Raw genomic sequence first — 16,781 nt, 5'->3', positions numbered from 1 at the left:
TTAGCTGTCTTTGAAGACATATACAATCGCTGCAATCTAGGAGTGATAGGAAAGTAGCGGAGCGACTTGTATGAAACTTCCTTTGATCTCGTGCTACCATTGCCTCTTGTCTTTGGCTTGAACCGAGGATGCCCACATGACGGGCATGATATGTCGTTTTCCTGCTCCTTGAAATACAACATGCAGTGATTTGGACAAGCATCAATCTTTTTGTAACCCATACCTAGAGCGTTGACCATAACTTTCGCACGATAGAAATTTTGTGGCAATTTCTCATCTTTAGGCAACATACTCTTCACAATCATGCACAAACGGTCAAAACATGATTGACTCAAATTATACTCGGACTTCAAATTCATTAGTTGAAGAACTGCAGACAAGATAGTGTGACTCTCACAACCGTTCCAAAGTGGCTCATCAGCATCTCTAAGTAAATCATAAAATCTACTAGCTGCATCGTTTGATGATTCTTCATCTACGACAGTTCTTACATCACTAGAACTCATAGCAGAACCCAGTTCTGTTCCTGCAGCATCAAATATCAAATTCGTATATGGATTATCGTGCACCACATTCACCCGTGCATCAAAATCGTTTCTAAATTCTTCTCCATGAAACGTCCAGTTCTGATAATCACTCACAAAACCCTTCCTGTATAGGTGATGTCTAACGCCATGAGGTTCTACAAATCGATTATTCTTACAAATCTTGCAGGGACACCTAATCCGACCTGTGGGATCTACCGTACTGACACTTGCCGTTGCAAATTCAATAAAACTGTCGACACCATCCATATATTCATGCGATAACTCATTGTCTACTATCCTACGGTACATCCATTCACGGTTTGCAGTCATTCTGTCGTATGATGTTACGAATAGTATCCTAACCAGTTAAAAGAGAACCATCAGAATACTATGATGAAGAAAATATCAAATTTATCATGCAATATATGATGTCATACAATCACAAGAATTATGATGCATGCATTGATAACTTAATATTTTCATGTGCAAACTATTCATGACACGATACATTCATTTGAAGCATGCTTTCAGTATACAATTTCACATGGAAGACATAATCAAATTGAAAGTAACTACATGTAAGCATGGATACAATCACATCAAACATTGCAATACATCGAAATAATTCATATCAAACAAATATCAAACATGTACCTGCAGCAAACACACTTCAATATCCCACTAACTACTACCATGCATAGCATGGACTCCGTACTCCAAAAATAAGAACACTTCCATATTCATACATTAAAATCATGCTCAGCATGATCTCCGAACTCCAACAAAGTAGTCATAGATATCAACAACTAAGTGAGTGTGTGAACAATAAAGTGTTATATTCAATAAATTAAATAACATGTGATGCGCTTGCATCACTTACTCACCACGGGTATTTACCCGATTTGCATTGTTTTTGTCACTTACTTACCACGGGTGGCGGGGCACAAGCAAGTTCTGTTGAGAAATCTGCAAAAAAAAATGATGTTTTAAAATGAAGTCACCATGAAATTATTCGACCATATTAAATCATAAAACCTTAAAATACAAGAAAATAAATTATAAATAAACCAAAACATCATAAACTATAAGAAAAATAAACCATAAAATTAAATAAAAAAGCCACAATTTAAACCTTAATCAAACAAGGAAAAAACCTGCCAAAATCAAATACAAAAAAATCCTTCATCAAATTAACTAAAAAGTATTAATTAAAAAAATGTGATTTAAATCCCTAATTATAGAAAATAAAAATAAAAACTCTAAATAAATAAAAAAAACCTAATCAAATTAACTATAAAAGCCTTAATTAAAAAATTTTGATTTAAAGTCCTAACCAAATTAACTAAAAATCCTTAATTAAAAAAATTATGATTCAAATCCCTAATCATAGAAAATAAAAATAAAAGCTCTAATCAAATCCAAGAAAACCCTAATCAAATTAACTATAAAATGCCCTAATTTTTAAATTTTGATTCAAAGCCCTAATAAAACAAAATCAAATAAAAAACCCTAATTAAATTAACTACAAATAGCCTTAATTTAAGAAATTTGATTCAATTGCTTAATAAATGAAAATCAAAATAAAAAATCCTAATCAATGAAAATCAAAGAAAACTAAACAATAAAAATAAAATAAAAACCCTAATTTCTGAAAAAAGAAAAAAAAGAGCAAGAAACCAGGGGGTCGACCCCCGGCCGGACACGGCAGGGGGTCGACCCCCGGCCGGACATCAAAAGGGGTTGACCCCCTGCCGGACAAGGCAGGGGGTTGACCCCTGGCCGGAGACGGCAAGGGGGTCGACCCCGGCCGGACAAGGCAGGGGGTTGACCCCCTGCCGGACATCAAAAGGGGTCGACCCCGGCCGGACAAGGCAGGGGGTTGACCCCCTGCCGGACATCAAAAGGGGTTGACCCCCTGCCGGGGTTGACCCCCTGCCGAACACGGCGGGGGGTCGACCCCCGGCCGGACATGGCGGGGGGTCGACCCCCCCCCCCCCCGGCCGGACACGGCAGGGGGTCGACCCCCTACCAGGGTTGACCCCCGGCCGGACACGGCAGAGGGTCGACCGCCTGGCAGAGTCGACCCCCTGCCGGAAAACGCAGGGGGTCGACCGCCTGGCAGAGTCGACCCCCTGCCGGAAAACGCAGGGGGTCGACCGCCTGGCAGAGTCGACCCCCTGCCGGAAAAAGCAGGGGGTCGACCTCCAATCCATTTACGTACCTGCGGTTGCTCCGGGCAGCGACGGCGGCAGCGGAAGGTTGACGGAAGGAAGAGGGCGGCAGGAGGGAGAGGGCGGCGGGCGGGAGCAGCGAAAGGAGAAAGGAAAAAGAGGGCTGGGATTAGGGGTAATGCGACATATAGCGACGGCTTAGCGACGGATTAATTCCGTCGCTAAGCCATCGTAATTCAAAAAACAAAAAAGGCGACAGAAAATATTTCGTCGCCTAGGCCGTCGCTATGTTGCGACGGAATCTTAGCCGTCGCAATTCCGTCGCTAACTGTCGTATTTATTGCGACAAAACATTCTCTCGCAAAATCCGTCGCTACTTAGCGACGGATTTTGCGAGGGAATGTTTTCTGTCGCTAGTTTCGTAAAATTCTACAAATATAGCGATGGATTCATTTCTCTCGTTAATCTGTCGCTAAGTAGCGACGATATAACTCCGTCGCTAAATTCCGTCGCTAATCAACTATTTTTTTGTAGTGGATTATTATGAGTCGTGAGTTTATAGATAATGTAATTGAGGTCCGTAGGAAGGGTGATGGGATTTTACTTATTAAATTAGTATTAGGTACGGATATTATTAATATTATTAGTGTTTATGCACCTCAAGTAGGTTTAGATTATTCCATTAAGCATCAATTTTGGAAAGATTTAGATGGAGTAGTACAAGGGATATCTTATGAAGAAAAGCTTTTCATCGACAGTGACCTAAATGGACATGTAGGCATTAGTAGGGATGGATTTGAGAGTATCCATGGAGGCTATGGTATAGGAAAAAGAAACGAAAGTAGAGAAATGATTTTAGATTTTGGTTTGTCCTATGATATGATCTTAGCAAACACTTGGTTTAGGAAGAAGAAGTCTCACCTAGTAATATTTAAAAGTGAGGTTAATACGAGTCAGATAGATTTTTTTCTACTTAGAAAGAGAGATAGGGGTTGTTGCATCGATTGTAAGGTTATATCGGGAGAAAGTGTAGCTACACAACATAGAGTCTTAATTTTAAATCTTAGAATTAGACAATGTCGCAAAAGAGATAGACATAGGATACATCATAGAATTAACTGGTGGGCATTGAAAGGAGCTAAACAAAAAATGTTTGTAGAGCAGGTAGTTAAGGAAGTTGATTGATGTCTCGAGGAGGATTCAAAATCAATGTGGAATAAGATAGCGGGTGGCATGATAAAGGTGGCTAAGGGGGTATTGGGTGAGTCTAAAGGCGGTGCACCGCTAGGTAAGGATACATCATGGTGGAACGAGGATGTCAAATTAGCTATTAAGGTTAAAAGAGAGTGTTATAAAAATCTAAGTAAGAGTCGTGATAATGAGAATTTTTAGAAGTATATGATAGCAAAGAAGGAAGCTAAAAAAGTAGTTTGAAACGCGAGGGATAAGGTATATAAGGAGGTTTATGACAAGTTGGATACCAAAGAGGGCGAGAAGGATATTTATATGCTTGCAAAGATGAGAGATAGGAAATCGAGGGATCTGGGTATGGTTAGATATATCAAAGATGAAACACAAAGGGTTTTAGTCAAAGATGAGATTAAGGAGAGATGAAAAAATTATTTTGATAAGCTATTTAATGAAAGTCATGCTCAAAATCTTGGAGACTTCTCCATTCCTTTTTATGAGATGAATCGTGACTTCATGCGCAAGATTTAAAAGAAAGAAATTGCACAGGCTTTGAAGAAAATGAAATCAAGAAGGACAGTTGGCCCAGATGGTATACCTATCGAGGCTTGAAATGTTTGAGAGAGAAAAGTTTAGAATGGTTGACAAATTTTTTTAACAAGATTTGACAGACAAATAAGATGCCTAATGAGTGGAGGAAGAGTACTTTGGTGCCTCTATATAAGAATAAGGTTGATATACAAGATTTCACAAACTATCGTGGTATAAAATTCATGAGTCATACTATGAAACTTTGGGAGAGAGTGATTGAGTCTAGGTTGTGGAAGGTTGTCATGATATCGGATAATCAATTTGGTTTTATGCCTGGAAGATCAACTATAGAAGTTATACATTTTCTTAGACAACTTATTGAGAGAAATAGAGAGAGGAACAAAGATTTGTATATGGTTTTTATTGATTTGGAGAAGGCATACAATAGAGTACCTAGGGATGTTCTCTAGTGGAAAATGATGAAGAAAGGTGTTTCTCTCAAGTACATTAGTATAATTAAAGATATGTATGAAGAAGTAGTAACCAATGTCCGCACTTGTAGAGGGGTGACAACCAATTTTCCTATAATGGTTGGGTTACATCAAGGATCTGCTTTAAGCCCTTTCCTATTTGCTATAGTGATGGATGAGCTTACGAGATCAATTCAAGAAAATGTGTCGTGGTGTATGTTGTTTGCTGATGATATTATTTTGATTGATGAATCTAGAGCTGAAGTTAATGCTAAGTTAGAATTACAGAGACGGACATTAGAAGCAAGAGGTTTTAAGTTGAGTAAGAGTAAGATAGAATATATGGAATGTCGGCTTAGTAAGCAACGAAGTAGTGATGAGAGTGTAGTGAAGCTTGGTGAGCAAGAAATACCGGTGGATGATTGTTTCAAATATTTGGGATCTATTATTCAAAAGTATGGAGAAATTGATGGAGATGTAAATCATGGGATAAAGGTTGGGTGGATGAAATAGAAAAGTGCAACTGGAGTGTTGTACGATCGTAGAATGCCATTGCGGTTGAAGGAAAAGTTTTATAGGACGACTATTAGGCCCGCTTTACTATATGGTACGGACTGTTGGGCTGCCAAGAGACATCATATTCAAATAATGAGCATACCTGAGATGCGTATGCTTAGATGGATGTGTGGAAATAACTACAAGAAAACCGTGGATTAGTGACAGCCTATATCCATCGCTAATCCGTCGCTAAACTGTTTAGCGATGGCTTAGCGACGGATTAACGATGGATATAGGCCATCGCGAATTTTTGCTCGCTAATTAGCGAAAAAACTTATTTGTCGTTAATTTCGTCGCTAATTTGCGACAGATTAGCGACGGACATTATCCGTCGCTAATCTGTCGCTAAATTTTAAAAAAAAATAAAAAAATTTGATCCCTATCAGGCGGTATTCCGGCAGCACTAAGCCAGACTTATACCGCACCCGACAGGCATTGCATGCACAGAACGATCGCTCTGCCTCATCGCCGGACTTGTATCGTCCTCCGTGAACCGGTGCTCTCCGACATCGCCGTCCTCCGTGAACTGGCGTCGTCGTCCTCCGTGAACCGGCGTCGCCGTCCTCCATGAACCGGTGCTCTCTGGCGTTGCCGTCCTCCATGAACCGGCACCGTCATCTTTCGTGAACCAGCGTCGCCATCATCCTCCGTGGACCGGCGTCATCGTCCTCCGTGAACCGGCGCCGACGTCCTCCAGCGATCGCCGACCGTCCTCCGTCGTCGCCGTCCTTCGTGAACCGATGTTGTCGTCCTCTGTGAACCGGTGTCGACGTCATCCAGCGATCGCCGATCGTCCTCCAGCGTTGCTGTCCTCCGTAAATCGACGTTGTCGTCCTCCGTGAACCGGCGCCGACGTCCTCCAGCGATCACCGACTGTCCTCCGGCGTCGCCGTCCTCCACTCTCATGTACATGATCTCCAACGCGCTCTTCGACGTCGCTCGGTTTAAATCGAGCGCGATCGATTTAAATTTCGAACGGGGAGAGAGGGAAAATTTCGCGCTCGGTTTAAATCGAAAATTAGCGAGGGATTTAGCGAGGGAATTTTTCCGTCGGTAATTAGCGACGGAAAAATTTCCTCGCTAAATCCCTCGCTAAAATGTTTTTCTTGTATTGAGAATTAGCGACGAAATAATTGTTGTCGTTAATTCGTCGCTAATTAGCGACGGATTAGCGATGAAACAACTTTCATCGCTAATCCGTCGCTACTTAGCGACAGATTCATTAAGAAAGTTTTCTCTAGCTAATCTGTCGCTAATTTGTGACAGAAAAAATCCGTCGCAAATTTTCATCGCTAATTAACATTTTTCTTGTAGTATACAATAAAAGATAAGATTCAGAACAAGGAGATACGTAAGAAGGTAGGTGTTGCACCCATTGAAAATAAGATGAGAGAGAATCGTTTATGGTGGTTTGAACATATTCGGCGAAGGCCTAATGATGCTCCAGTTAGAAGGATGAAGAAATGAAAAAATATATTAGTTAAAAGAGGTCGGGGTAGGCCTAGAAAGACATGGATGGAGATGATAGAAAAAGATATGAATGCTTTGAACCTTACCGAGGACATGGCATTGGATAGAAATGATTGGAGGAGAAGGATTCATGTGGAAAACCCAGAATGATTTTCTTTTTTGGTTCATATCGCCGACCCCAATTGTTTTGGGACGAAGGCGTAGTTGTTTTTGTTGTTATAGTATAGTCGTTTGTGTGTGCAATCTAGTAGAAAACATTAGTTTACTCCCTTTTTTTTTACTTTTTCTCTACTCAGTTTCTTTAGAAGAAAATAAGTTTTGGTTAATGTGCAAAATTTTAATCTCCATTTTCTCTAACAAGCAGGCCTAATGAGACTGAAATTGAGATGCTAAATGTGAACCCCAAGTAACATGCCTGAGGTGTCCATGGAGAAGGCCTCTCAAGACATAGTTTACGTATAGTTGTATAGGTGTCCATGGAGAAGGCCCCTCAAGACATAGTTTGTGTAGTAATCTTCATCTTGGCTGTTTACCAATGGGATGTGTGAGAAGCATTAGAACATGTGTTATCCTAGATGTTGCCTTTTCTTTTAATATAATTTTTTTTCAATATATATATATATATATATATATATATATATATATATATATATATATATATATATATATATATATATATATATATATATATATATATATATATATATATAATGTGGGGCATTAGATTATGAGAACTCCAATTATGCTGACGTGTTTGGCATGGTGAATTTGCTAAGAATCAACTGTTGAATCAGTGTATCAATTAAAAAATGATATGCAGAGGCTACTAGAACACGAGAGCAATTGGGCCAATTGGGCCTTTCAAGAACTTTTTATGTAAATCCAACTATGCAAACGTTTGGCGCACTGAATTGGCTAGGAATCCAAATGTTGGATCAGTGTAGTAATTAAAAAAAGACATGTACAGGGTGTACAAAACTACACGTGTTTTATTGAGAACTGCCATTCTGGTGGCTAGGGATGGCTGTAGAACGGGGTACGGGGCCTCGTCCGGAGAGGGTGTTTCGTGTTCTCCCCGAAACACGCATTGTATCTACAGTGCGTGTTCTGGGGTCCCGACTGAGGCGTGTGGCACTCAGTGGGGTGTATGGGCACGCTGTACACCCGCCTGCGGGATGTATGGGGGTGTACAGCATGACCGTACACCCGACTGAGCGCCACGCAGCGCTCAGTCGGGACCCGGAGCACTCACTGTAGCTACAGTGCATGTTCCAGTGGGGGGGGCATGTAACCTGCCCCCCCCCCCCTTTGTCCCGCCTCCCTCAGTTTGAACTGGGATGGAAGACATGAAACGGGGATGGAGGTTAAAATCAAAACCCATGCGAGGATGGACTTACGCTTTTCCGGCCCGGTTCCCATCTCCAATTCCCACCTTACCCTGCCCCGCCTCATCCCCAATCCTTCTTTAAGGATGGCAGTGGACTGAGAGGAAACGGGCCCCGCCCCACCTCACCCCGTTTGGATCTAAGATGGAGGACATGAATCGGGGATGGTGGCGGGGGATGGAGGTTAAAATCAAAACCTGTACAGGGATGGAGGGCAGAATTTTGAGACGGGGTGACCTTGTCCTCTGCTCTGATCGACTGTCATCCCTACTGGTGGCTTATCCTTCCAAAAAAAAAAAGAGATGGAGGCCATTTAATTTGTCCCGTCTACAAGGATATGTGTTCAGGAGTTGCAAGGCAGATCTTTGGAATCTAAAGATGTCCCACCCTTGCCCTAGTGCAACGAGCATGCACCAACTATTGGCTACGACGAAATGGAAAGCGCTGTTATGGCAAACTCAACATGGCCTCACAAGTCGCCTTCCACAAAGCTATCCAACAGTACTGCAACCTCTCTCACAAAAGAAATATTTAGTAGCGAGGCTATTTACCTTCTTTTGAAACGCTATTTCATACAGAAATATTGCACCAAACTATCACATCATTCAGTGTCATATGATGGCCCTTTTTATTTTTAGTGAATCTGTGAACCCCAGTGAAGGTTCATTCCGTTACGCAAGAAGTGAAAAATAATCTGAATTTGGTTCCTCTCTGTTATCATTTCTTCTTTCTTCTTACAATCACATTAAATTACGCACTTTTCATTACCATTCAACAGTTAGGAAAGTGACTGATTTTATCGTTTAGCATTTATTTGTAGCTAAGGTGACGAGACCAAGGAGCTTTGTTTTAAGTTTTTAATGTCTGGTTTCTCTCAGAAACAAAAAAAAGATCAGTATCGTTTGGGGGAAAGGCTGGGGAGTAGGTAACTTTTTTTGTATAATGTACTAATAAAAGATTGTCACCTCTTAAATATTAAAAATAGCTTGCTTTGTAACGTCGTGATATATTTAGCATAAGTCAATGATTTATTCTGCATATTTTATTTTTCATTTGCGTTGCACACACAATAAAGAAGTATCGTTAAACCTTAGGCACAGTTTAGATGACAAGGGCCAAAATCAGGTGTTTGGCAAACATAGTTTGCAAAACCTGAATTTTCAATGTTTGGCTGACTAAAACCTGGTTTTTCAAGTTTTTAGTTTGTAAAATTTTTAAAAAAAATGCTATATTATTTACCATTTTCTGGTCACATTGGCCAAAAAATTGTTACGTTCATGCCAACCATGCTAGGGGGTACCAGCCTGGCCACTTTCTTGGCTGGCTGAAAATGACTGAGAAAATAGCTAAAGCAAAAAAGACCACAACCAATTTTCCAACCGATCTGGAAACATTAAATCTGGCACCAGCCTTCACCATCAGTGCCCCACCAACCAGAACCCATCATATGATTACTCAGTTCTAAGATTGTACTTTAAAACTCAAAGTTTTTCAAGCCACAAATTATCCTATTTTTACTGGGCTTCTCTCTGTCCTTCTTCCTGACCAAAAACCTGTTTTCTTCAAAAAAAAAGGCATTTTAAGATAACAATTGGCGTGATGCTATACAAAAAGAATATGATGCTTTTCTAAAAAATAAGTCATGAATACTGGTACCTGTTGGTGAAGCTCTACATGTTATTGGTTACAAGTGAGTCTTTCAAATCAAAAGACATGGGACTCTAGAACGTTACAAGGGGTTCTCTTGGTAACCAAAAGATGCAGCTAACAATTATTACTTTGAAACGTTTAGTCCCTTAGTGAAACATGTTACTATTAGTTTGATTTTATCTCGCAGCTAATTATGGATGGGAATGTTAGATAGTTGGATGTTCAAAATGCTTTTTTACATTGTTATTTGTCAAAAGATGTGTATATGCATCAGCCTTTTGGGTCTGAGAGTTGTCCACACCCTGAGTATAAGTGTAAACTCCAAAATGCCTTGTATGACTTGAAGCAAGCCCCTAGAACCCAGTTTGCTTGATAGAGCTCTTGTCTTCAAACTCTTAGTTTTATTGGAGCAAGGACAGACACATCCATATGCATCAGCCTTTTTGGTTTGAGAGTTCTCGACACCCTGAGTATAAGTGTAAACTCCAAAATGCCTTGTATGACCTCAAGCAGCCTCTAGAGCTTAGTTTGCTTGATTGAGCTCTTGTCTTCAAAGTCTTAGTTTTATTGGAGCAAGGACAAAAACATCCTTATTTATGTGTAAGAATAATCACGGGTTCTTATATGTTCTAATATTTGTGGATGATATTATAGACAACTCTTTCAGATGGGTGCATCAATTAATTCACAAACTCAATGATGAATTCATTGTCAAATACCGTGCTCTCCTATATTTCTTCTTGGAGATAAAGGTGAGTTTGAGTCAGCGTGGTCTAGTTTTATCTAAGAAGAAATATATCTTAGATTTGGTTACGAAGGTGTCCATGCAAGGGGCAAAACCTGCTATCTTCTCTTCTTTCAGCAAACTCTAGATCAAAATTCAATGTCTAAACTTTGTACAAGAGTATTGTGAGTGCCTTGTAATATGCTAAACTCACTTAGTCAGATATTTCTTTTGCACCCAACAAAGCATGTCAATTTATGCATACACCAACTGATGCTCAACGGAGAACTGTAAAGCATATCTTAAAAATACATAGTGGATTTTACATTATGGTTTCCTTCTAAAACCGTCATCCTGACTTGTTCTTTCAGCATACACATACAAATTGAACATGGTGTCCGGATAACCGTAGGTCTACCAGTGGGTATGCATCTTCTTTGGATCTAGTTTAATTTTGTGGAGCTTCAAAAAGCAGCCTATACCCTGAGGGAATACAGGCCCCACCCCACCTCCCCCATTTGAATTGGGGATGAAGGTGAAAATCAAAATTTGTGAAGGGATGGAGGCGGGGATGGAGGGCATGATTTTGAGACAGGATGGGGGTGGAGACCTTGTCCTTCGCCCTCGCCCGGGCTCCTGCCGAGATCCACTGCCATCCCTAGAAATCATGCATTGAATCGAGCATTTTCAATGCAAAGATATTATTTTTGTTGACTATCAAAGTGCATTGGGACCATCGATTTTTGAAGCTCTTAAAAATACTATTTGCACAAATAAATGGACGATCAAAACATGTTTTGGACCAAGTGTCTATGTGGTTCATATTCATAGGGATAAATTTAAAGAATAGAAAGAGTACAAAAAAATGTGTGATTTTTGGCAGAATTCGACAGTGAAAAGCTATACTCCTTTGTTTTTTTTTCAACCAGGAGATGACGTTAAAACATGTATACCGATTAAAGAGTTGCGGTAGTGATTGTTTTGTCTCTGCGTTGTGAAATATGAGGTGAGAGTGCAATTAGCTCTTTCTTGATGAAGGTCTCTGTTCGTGATTGTCTTTTCTTGCGTTTGAGTGAAAACGAACAGTTAATTGTCTTGTATCTTTCGATGCTCGTGTTTTGGAATTACGTGAAAGCACGTCAAGTATCATGGACTTTTCTGTAGTTGCTGAAATAGAAACATAAAAAAGATTGTCTCTTAGGGCCAGTTTGCATAACGCAGAAAGCCAGGGGTTTATGCTAAAACACACTGTATTTCATGCATTTTAGCGACGCTCACAATCAAGGTTGTTAAATGAGATGAGGCGAAGCGAGGCGTTGAGCATGTTATGAAGCGAGGCGTAAGCTTCGAGGCGTTGAAGCGGAAGCTTCATGATCAAAATAATAAAATATATAATATTAATAAAATAGCACTGGTAAATAGTTTTTTAATATAAATATACATATATGAGTTTGTTATATACATATATGAGTTTGTTTGATGGTTGATTTAGTAAATATAAGGTTTTTGAAGGACTTGAAAAATAAATAGCTCCCAATTTTTTTAAATTATAACCTTGAATTTGTTTCCATCAAAAACGGCCTAAACAAAAAAAAAATCTTAGTGATGCATATAAATATTTTTTTCTTGGACATATCAAATGCATACATGCAATAGAACAATCATGAAACTATAGTTTTTCTGCAATGCACTTTTGCGCACATCTCTTACTTATATACAGGTATATGTAAATTTAAGTAAGTTAGTTATACTAATGCAAGATTTTTAGTGGTTTACCACCACGCAATTAATCGGGAGCTATTAATGCTATTGAAACTTGCATCAAACATTTAGCTGAAATCATAGTGAGGGCAATCCAAACAGTGTTATATTTGAAATTATTTTAGATAATTATGTATTCAAAGCAATTCCAGAACGCTTCAGGTACTGAGGGTGCGCCTCAGTACCTTGAGTGTGCGCCTCACCTGTGAGGCATACGCTTCAAGTACTGAGGCATACGCCTCTCACAACACTGGTCACAATGGCTATGCAATTGGGGAACCTCCTTCGGAGCGCGGAAGGAGACCCTAAATTCGAGGAAGCAGATCAGGTCATGCTGAAAATGAGCATTTTTGCTCATGTTGACATCGTGGCCATCCGATTTGCATTTTAAAAAAGCTCAAAAGTCAACAGAACCACGTGGCATTCATCCAAAATGCAAACAGACGGCTACGATGTCGGCATGAGAAAAAACGCTCATGTTCAGCATGACCTGATCTGCTTCCTAGATGGGACGCCTCTTTCCCCCCTCTTTATGAGGTAACACTTTTCATGTGTGTAGGCAAGACACAATTTTTGCAGAAGAGAGCTCCACGGTAACGCTTTCCCTGACACAAACATGCCCTTAACAAAAAGGTTTTATGGAGACAAAAATTGGCCAAATAGGACTTTAAGTCTAGGTGCCCCTCTCTGATAGTTCATCCACCTCTCCTCACATTAAAACATCATAGATAGATGTATTTTTTTTGACAAATATGATAGCACAAGTCTGATCTCTATGGTTGAAAACTTATGAATCAACATTTAGGTGAAGTTTATTTGATGTATAAAGAGGATTTTTACAAAGATAAAAAAAAAATCAATGCTTTCGAATTTTTTTACATTATAAAAACTTATGCAGAATTTTTTTTATAACAATATCTATTTTATAGGTTTTTGACCATGAAGATTACATCCATGCGATCAGATTTGCTGAAAAACATATATACATATAATTTTTTAAAGGTGAGAACAGGGGTAGACTATTTAGTGGGCTTTTGAGTTTTTTTATGTTTTGTTTTAATGTTATATATATATATATATATATATATATATATATATATATATATATATATATATATATTCTACAATCTTAGATTGTTTGATTCCTACACACAAATAGGTTTTTATAAGGTTAAAAAATCAAGTCTAAAATTTTCATAAGTAATCAAGGCTTAAAAATCAAGTTTTTTATTAAAAAAGTATGATCTAAATACATTTTCCTAACAAATCGATCATGCTCAACAGATCGGCAGGGACAGATTTGTGAAAAACAAACTGAATACGGTAGGCAGCTACCAGTTTTGTTCTCTTTCTTACATATAGCAAAAATATTTGCTGCTGATGAAGGTAAAGAACTAATGAGTTAGAAATCATAGGTGCAAGTTGTGTGACTCAATCTAACCACGTAGATGTGTTCAAATATGGCTTGTTTGCTAAGGATTAATTGTGGTTTTTTAATAAAAAAATGTAATCTTTTGAGTTATGAAATTTTGGCACATTGTGATCAGTTGATTTTTAGACTCCTTTAAAACCCTAATTACTTGTCAAAGGAGAGATGGAGAACTCCTCCAACTTCACCACAATATATATATATATATATATATATATATATATATATATATATATATATATATATATAGAGAGAGAGAGAGAGAGAGAGAGAGAGAGAGAGAGACTTAAGCGAGGGATTCAAACCTGGTCCTTCAGCTTGGCACAGGACCCCGATTACCACATGGGATACCACCTCGGCGGTCAGATTTTGGACCTTGAGAGCGTATGAATCTAAAACCGTGGACCTTACTTTTCCTTTACTACGTTTTGGTGGGCTCCGCTCCGCATTATTTAAATAAAGAACATGAAGCCCATGGAAATGCATCCAATTCCTGGCCTTTTTCTTTTCTTTTCTTTTCTTTTCCCTTCCCACTGTGAAAATAGGGAGACAAAGATAATGGGTGGCCTCATTCTTTGAAGGAATTGTGCCAAACAAGATCGATTGGCCTGATACAACAAATCCTCTGAATCAGAGTGTAAAAGGAAAACACTTCAACAATGGAACGACCCCTTGAATTGGGCACACCAACCACATGTTAGGGCATACGTCATCAACAACCTAAAGTCTTTCCATGTGGTTCAATTTTCTATGATGAGATGGGATCAGGTCAAAGTATGCTCTGATGTCAATTCTGGCATCTCTGACCTGAGACTAACCCAAAGACTGCATATTTGTCCTATAAAAAAATGGGGTATCAATGGGTCGGGTTTGATCTGGATCCGACCTGTTTCATAGGGTCAGGGTTTGGTTATAAATAAGAAAGTCCAATTAGAATTAGGGTTGGACTCATATATGGAGTCGAATTGGACTGCAAATTTTCAATGTAAAGTGGTACAAAAATATTATTTTGTTAGGTATGTCCGGGTGTGATTCATGTAATTTTTATAGGATCCGGGTATGGTGTTTCTTATGTTGGGTCGAGTAGACCCGATTTCGAACTAGATACCATCATCTCAAATCACGTCTGGTCATGTTCTACCCTGGTCTAAACCAAACCCGACCCAGTGACACCCCTAATGAAAAAAAAAAAGGAAAACCTGAAAGTTGTGCCTGTGAACTGATGGAGGTAGACACTGTAGGTGCCACCAGGCCCACCGCCATCGTCGTTGGAACACCCATTTCTCAAGGTTGCATATGATAGAGAGAGAGAGAGAGAGCAATTGGTCGGTGCTAAACCCATTTGATGCTAAACCGCATGTTAAATAAGTTTTTTAGACTTTTTTCATTTTATTTTTAAATTCTGACCATACAGATATGTATTTTATTTTATAGGGATCAGTTCTTGAAGCATTTGATTCCAATGCATAGGTGGGTTTTTATAAAGTTTGAAAAATCAGCTGTCCAAATTCTTTGTAACTTTTTGAGGCTCCAAACATCATTTTTCCATAGAAAACAAATCATTCAGGTGTAGATTCTTCATAAATCCACTGTGCCCAACATATTTAAAAGGCCAGAACCGCATAAAACGCACTGAAGAAGCTGAAAAACCCATTTAGCATGTTGTTTAGTAAAAAATGGGTTTAGCATACACCAATTGCTCATATATATATATATATATATATATATATATATATATATATATATATAGAGAGAGAGAGAGAGAGAGAGAGAGCAAAACCATCGATTTTCTGATTGCTAGCAGGTGCTATACTCCATGTATACCAATTAGAGAGTTGCGACAGTGATTCTCTCTCTCTCTAGGATGGTCCATCCACCTGTTTTTATAATATAGCCGTTTGTGTAATATATATATATATATATATATATATATATATATATATATATATATATATAGAGAGAGAGAGAGAGAGAGAGAGCAAAACCATCGATTTTCTGATTGCTAGCAGGTGCTATACTCCATGTATACCAATTAGAGAGTTGCGACAGTGATTCTCTCTCTCTCTAGGATGGTCCATCCACCTGTTTTTATAATATAGCCGTTTGTGTAATATATATATATATATAGAGAGAGAGAGAGAGAGAGAGAGCAAAACCATCGATTTTCTGATTGCTAGCAGGTGCTATACTCCATGTATACCAATTAGAGAGTTGCGACAGTGATTCTCTCTCTCTCTCTCTCTAGGATGGTCCATCCACCTGTTTTTATAATATAGCCGTTTGTGTAACATATATGTAATATATATATATATACATACATATATATATATATATATAGAGTGAGAGAGAGAAACATTAGTTTACTCTCTTTGTTTGACTTTAATTTTTTGGTTTAAACTTAATGCTAGATGTGATCTAGCTAGTTTTCTAAAAGAAAATAAGCATTGGATCATGTGTTTGTCTCTTTGTTTTCTAAGAGCTTAAAAAGTCAATGGTCCAAAGTGTAACAAAATTTAATGTCTGAAAGATTTATAATTTCATTGAAAAAGATGATGTAACATTTAACTTTGTAACTTACGCTTCTTAGCTTCTAAAATGTGTGATTTTTTTTTTATCCCTATTCAATGGAAGTATTTTATATTAAATGACAATTATATATTTAAAAAAACATCTACAATTTTCATAATTTCCATACTTGGAGGCCAAACAAACCCTTTAAAAATTCTTCAACCAGACGAAGAGAGATTCACCACTAACCTCAAGGGAGAGAGAGAGAGAGATGGGATGCTCCTCGAACCATAGTGACAAATATCGCGAGATTTATGAAAACCTCGCTATAATATTGCGAGAAATTGCCTAAAAGTTCAAAATGACAATTTTGTGATACTTATAAAAAAACATAAATATCATACATTTT

This window comes from Nuphar pumila, chromosome 10 (genome assembly GCF_984573655.1).
Source record: "Nuphar pumila chromosome 10, dmNupPumi1.hap1.1, whole genome shotgun sequence".
In the NCBI taxonomy this organism is placed as follows: domain Eukaryota; kingdom Viridiplantae; phylum Streptophyta; class Magnoliopsida; order Nymphaeales; family Nymphaeaceae; genus Nuphar; species Nuphar pumila.
Note: the sequence above shows the minus strand (reverse complement) of the source record.